The sequence below is a fragment of the Apteryx mantelli genome, chromosome 6, assembly GCF_036417845.1.
Source record: "Apteryx mantelli isolate bAptMan1 chromosome 6, bAptMan1.hap1, whole genome shotgun sequence".
NCBI lineage: Eukaryota > Metazoa > Chordata > Aves > Apterygiformes > Apterygidae > Apteryx > Apteryx mantelli.
The window spans coordinates 5727216-5733352 of NC_089983.1; positions in this window are offsets into that span (position 1 = coordinate 5727216).

The following is a 6137-nucleotide window of genomic DNA, read 5'->3' on the forward strand; positions in this document are numbered from 1 at the left end:
AAGTTCCTCCATCTCCTGGTTGAAGAGAAAATTTTGAAAATATTTGAAAATTTGCAAAATACTTGCAAAGCTGCAGAAACCAATAGGAATGGGGGGGTTATAGTTTTGTTTTGTTTTGTTTTCTTAATATTCCTATGATTTCTGAAAGCCTGAATAACAGCTGGCTGCCACTGACTTTCAGAGTAAAGCTGTTGCGGGGGGAAGGCGCCCAGGAACTGGTGTTTTATGACTGCCCTTCTATTTATTTGGCACTGGCAAGGCCTCAGCTGGGCCTTGGTTTGGGTCGTACATTTCAAGAAAGATGTGGAGCAACTGGAAGAGGGAAATAGAGGGCTCAGCACAAAATAGGACCAAGGAGGACAGGTTGAAAGCACTAAGTTTTTTTGGCTCAGGGAAGGTTGATATTTGTCATCAAAAGTGAAATTCAGCTCCTAATTATAGATGTCTGAACTACTGAGATGCAGTTAGTATATTCAATAGAGTCTGGAGAGCTATAAAGACACTTGTGTTTGGTGGGCTGAACTGAGATCTCCAAACTCCACTGACTTGTGAGAGCAGGAGATGTCCAGTTCACAGGGAGATGCTGATCTTCCCCTTCCACACTATCTGCAAGCTGGGGCTGACTCTCACCCCAGGTATTGGGAAATTGCAAAGCAGAAGAGAGTTTCCATCCACTGTGGAAAGGGCAAGTTGCCATAGGTGTAAGCTGCAAGGGAGACCTGGGGAAACTTTCTGCTGAAAAATATCAAGCACAGGAATAAAATGTGGAGGAGAGGGTGAATTTACTGGAGAGCAGGTTCAGTGTACATCCTCAGGAATAGTTTAGGTAGGGTTTGTCCTGTCTTGGAGCAAAGCAGTAGGATTTTCTTCAAATTCTGTTTTCTATGAATGCTTTCTGGCACAATTAATGGAAGACACTCCGTAGCTGGGCCTACAAAGGTCACTTTCATGTTGGATGAGAAGAAAGAGTAGCATTACAACACGTACCACTGACCAGTGAGTAAACCTGGGGATAGTAAAAGCATTTGGGAGGGGAGGGTGCTGCAGAAGAAAAGGCAAAGCCCAGAGGCTCCCCCAGACAGAGCTCACTGTAGGAATGCAGCAAGCACACAGAGGACCAGTGGAGTGGGATTAACTAGCAAAAGTACAGGGGCTGGCGAAGGAGCAACAAAAAGTTTTTGCAAGTGGGACCTTACAGTGAGCCCTAGGGCAGAGCAGTGAAGCTTCCTTGCAGTCAAATCACCTCGGCAGGAATCTGAAAGATATTCTCATTGCCTGCGAAGCCACATGCCAAGTCTGGTGTTTGTTTGTGTCTGTGTTTATTTCTCATAGAGTTTCTTTCTTCGTACCCCAGGGAACTGGCTGAATGCAAGCTCTGGCCTTCTCATGGAATAGCAATTAACTCCTGGATCTTGGCAATACCATGAAGAGACCAGCTCCTGCTGAATTTCAGGCCAAAAAAGGCCAATGAGCCAAAAGACGCTCAAATAGCAAATGTTGTGTGCCTCACACCAGTCCAAAGACGCAGATATCCTGGGTTTGTCCTCTGACTACTGAACTCCTGGTTTAGTCACCTGCTGTGTATTGTTCAAATCCTAAATTGCAAGTTGCCTGGGCAATTTCTGATCTGTAGCGTTATGTTGCACAGTGGGGCTTTCAGCCTTGTTTGGGGGCCTGCTGTGCTCTCACTGTAGAAATACTTGTCCAGATTACCGTGGACCTGTAAGGCCCATGATTCACAGTACCTTGCTGAATTTGAAGGTGAAGGGGCAGGGAGCGAGGGGGTCAAAAACAGAAACAAAAGACACAGTACTGTCTCAGATATCAAAATAAAATGGAGTTTGTCTGAGCCCAGTTTTCCGCTGGGCTTTTAAATTCCTAAACTAATTGAAATCTTCTGGTACAGACTGGCTTTGCTCCTCTGATGGACCATGCTGGCTTGCATAAAGGGAGGCTCTGACCCATGCTTTCAGTGGCTACTTCTGTTTTAAGAGAGTGTGAGTAATGGCTGAAACACATGAGGACTGGGACAGTTGGGGTAGTTTCATAACAAATCCTTTCTCTTTTCCCCCGGTGGGGATAAAGCAACATCAGTGCTTGGTGGTTGCAGGGAAATGAATCCCCAGTCCCAGACTTCCTTCATCCCAACATCACGCCACTGTCATTCACATTCCTGCTAGTGATGAATCACAAGGAGCACGCACAGCACTTGCCCACATTATCCCAGTTTGGAGCCGAGAACATTTGGGCAAAGCAAAGTGGCTTGGAGGAAAAGCTTGAGTTACTGAGAAAACGGGGAGTCTACGCTGTGTCTGGAGGTTTCTAGGCTAGTACCTGCCTGCAGGACCAACATGCAGCTGAGCACCGTGCATGCCTGAGTCACATTAAGTCAGAGAGTTCATTGTTCTTTTCCTTTTCCTGTTGAGTATAGAGAAGGCAAATGGACCTTTAATGTATAGCTGAAGATGAAATGCTCATGTATCAATACACACCTAGAGTTGTCTAGTCAGAAACATCAAAAATGCCCTCTTGAGAGCAGCAGATGCTCTAGGAAGAGGCTGGAGTGAAGAATGGGGCAGCTTAGGCTTGAAATGCCAACTGTTCAGTGGAGAAACAGGGAGCCAGGCAGCCAGGGCTATCTAACCAGTTCCATTTAGTAGCCTAAACCTCATTTTGAAGAGAGGTGGTCTCTGGCAGAGCACAAGATCCATTTGATTTGTAACCTAATCTTCTAATGACATTTGTGGCATATAAACTTTTCCATGGAAACCTATCTGCAGAATGATATGAATGCCAGATGCCTTGATTTAATTACCCCATATAATATGCTTAGTTATGTTCAAACATCTGACCCATGCTAACAAGACTGGGTACTTCAAAGCCGTGTGAATCATCCTTCATACCAAAGAAAAGGAACATCAGAAGAGCCAAATTCACAGCGGACACCCATTGATGTTCCATTTGCCAGCAAGTCTGCCATTTTCACAGACCTTGGAAATGAATGCATAGCCAATTAAGTCATTTTTTCCAAACGGCAGGGTGGTGTGGTCCACATATTCCTGTTGGACCCTGAAGAGGGTCTATGGAGTCTCACATGAAAGTACTTCTAGCCAAGGCTGTGCAGCTAGTTTTGCACTGGTTCAGAGTGGAATGATGCGTACTCACAATGTTTCCATGGCATTTTAAATACTCCCTGCTAGGGAGCAAACACAAATCCTCCAGGACTTCAGACTGGCATAGAACTCCTTTCGGTGTTATGGAAGTCACAATGCACAAAGATTCTCTAACTATGCTATTTTTTATCTTCGGATAGCTGATGTTACAAGTATAACATTGTAGGATTGAAATGCACCTGTTGCACCTCATTTCTTTTGGCCTTTCCTAGTACATGTACAGATACATAGAGCAAAGCGAAATGGGACTCGTGCCAGCAACGGGAACAGTAAAACTTCCTGGAATTGTTTGTATTGGCACAACTGGTTTTGCTGACATATTTGCAACGTTCACAGTCTACAATGCATGAAATATTTAGGGTCATCATTAAACAGGTCTATTAAACACAAAGCTCACTGAACTCCCAGAAAAAAAAACTCCCTGCAAGATGTACCGGACTCTGTTTCAGGCTACCAAGTTAAAAATAATTCTCAATTCATAGGTTTCATAAATGTTTTTTAGGCTACAGTTCTAGTCTGAATGTCGCATGATTTGGACAGTGCACTGCAGTATTGTACCATGAAAGCCAGGACTTTGCTGGAGTAGGCAGAGAAAAAGTAGTTGGCATGCATAAACATGCAGATGGCCTAACTCCAGACTGGTGGCAGTACCTAGCTAAGGTAAAGAAGAACTTCGGCTTTGATGTTGTCATTTTAAGGAAGTTGCACTAATGGAGGTTGGTGATTATAGAAACTGATATTAAGCGTGGAGCTAGGATAATTGAAAACTTCTGCTTTGCAAGTTAGTATTTATAAGAAACTTTATTTGGTTGCTTTGATGAAGGCAATGACTTGAATACCTTAAACAACAGAAAGCCTTGCAACATATTAATTATAAAGCAAAATTCCTTTCCAGATCAGCAAGGGGAAGAAGTTTCTGGAGCAAAGAGTCCAAGCGGTAGAGTGATGTTGGGATGCAAGGAAGACCTCAGAATTGCACAAACCCACAGAGCACCATAGTCTGCAGCACGGCAGGGCAGAGTCAGGCTTTTAACAGTGCAACAGTTTTGTTCTGCCCAGCAGTGCATGGCCTGACCTGCAATGAAGCACTGCTCAGACATGCCATGGGGCACCAACGCATGACCAAGGCATCGTTGTTCATCTGTGCAGGAAGGCTCCACACTGATGTGCTTTGGACTGCTCTTCAGATCATCTATCTATCGGTGTGCCCAAGCAACTCCAGAAAATGTTTAGCATCTGTTACAGCGTTCTATGTGAATTCTTCAGTCTTGAACCTTATCCTTCTTACTAGGACACTGAGGAACAGAGCAAACCAGCTCTCATTAAAGAAAAAATAATAACTTAAACATATTTATTTGGTGCTGTATTGTATTTATTTCAATGAAAATGTACAGAAGGAAGTAGTTTGAAAGAAAAAACTTTTCATAAAAACATAGGTTATTATGTAGAATTGTTGGGGTTGAATTTATTTTGTTTTACTCTGTCTTTTCTACTGTGTTTCATCATATGGCTGGAATAATGTACTACTTGTCAAATCATCACAATTTCATTGGAATACAAACAGAAGGTTCTATGAAAACATAGTATGTCCCAATCAAGATCAAATTGCAGCTACCATTAGTAATTTTAAAATAAAATAAATAAATAAATAAAATATTACAACTGTTGGACAACATGTTTTCGCTATAGACAATGAAATGGAATACTATTGATATGATCAAATGTAACAGAAAATGGTCAGAAACTGCTTTCATACTGATATGAAATGTTGAAATTCTGAATTTTTCCAAAATTAAGACTTGTTGGTAAAAACTGTGTTTTGTGGGAAATGAAAAAACTATGAATCTATTATTACATTCCAGCTGCAAATGAAAGCAGTCTCAGAAATGTCAGAAACAATCCACCCCCTCCCTGTGCCTCCTTAATATTCCGTGCCTCCAAATGGTACCACAACTTGCAATGTCATAAATGACACTGCTATATGGAGCTAATAGTACTCAGTGCTTTTAAAGTGATTTCTTAATTTAACTTCCAATTTACGAAGGCATTTTACCATCCTTCAGCTTTCATTTTCTCTGAGCAAATGCAGACCCTGCTTTGCAAAACATTAAACAAATGGATGTCGCCAAATTATTAAAATTGAAGGCGAGTGCAGAGTTGGCCAAGTGAATCATGGCTGGAAACCAGGTTCCAAATTCCCCTAGCAGCTTTCAGATGATTGTGGAAAGATGCCATCAGAGAAAATGCCATGTCTACAAGTGTCACCTCACCCTGGCGTGTTTGGAAGGCTTATAGAAAGCCTATGCCATGGGGAGCAGACTGTGTACAAATCATACATCATCCTGATACCTTCTGGTGGATGGCTGAAGCCATTAATTAATGACAAGGCTGTCCAAGGGTATCTTATCCATCATTGCCTTGCTTTTCCCTCTGACCTCCAAGTGGCAGAATTTCATTTGGACTTCCAGTAATGGCCATTTCTTGAATGATTTTGTGGTCCTCACCCAAAACACTTGAAAAAAACTTGTCCCGAAACATACCTACCTTGGAGGCACAACCTCCAGCTATTTCTGTATGGTGGCACTCAAAATAATATCCATTTGTCACCTCATCACAATGAGTTGCTTCCACATGGGGCTCAAGGCTGTTTTGATTAACCTGGGCCTGGGGCCTGCTTACAGAAATGGTCTGACATTCCCCAAGATGTTTTCTGAACATCTTCTCCCTGCTGTTAGCTTTTATTTTGACAGCACAAATGTTTGCAGGTACTCCTAGGGGTCACAGGGACTCTCCACCTGCCACTGTTTCCTTTGTGCAGAGAGCTTTTAAGCACAGGCTTACTTGGCCTTTGCAGTAATTCGCGGCCTTCACTAAACACACCTTGGAGGGCACCGTGAATTTTCAGCATTTTACTGCAGCTTTTTGCCAATGCAAAACCTGTTCAACTGCTGCGTTCTAGGGTTT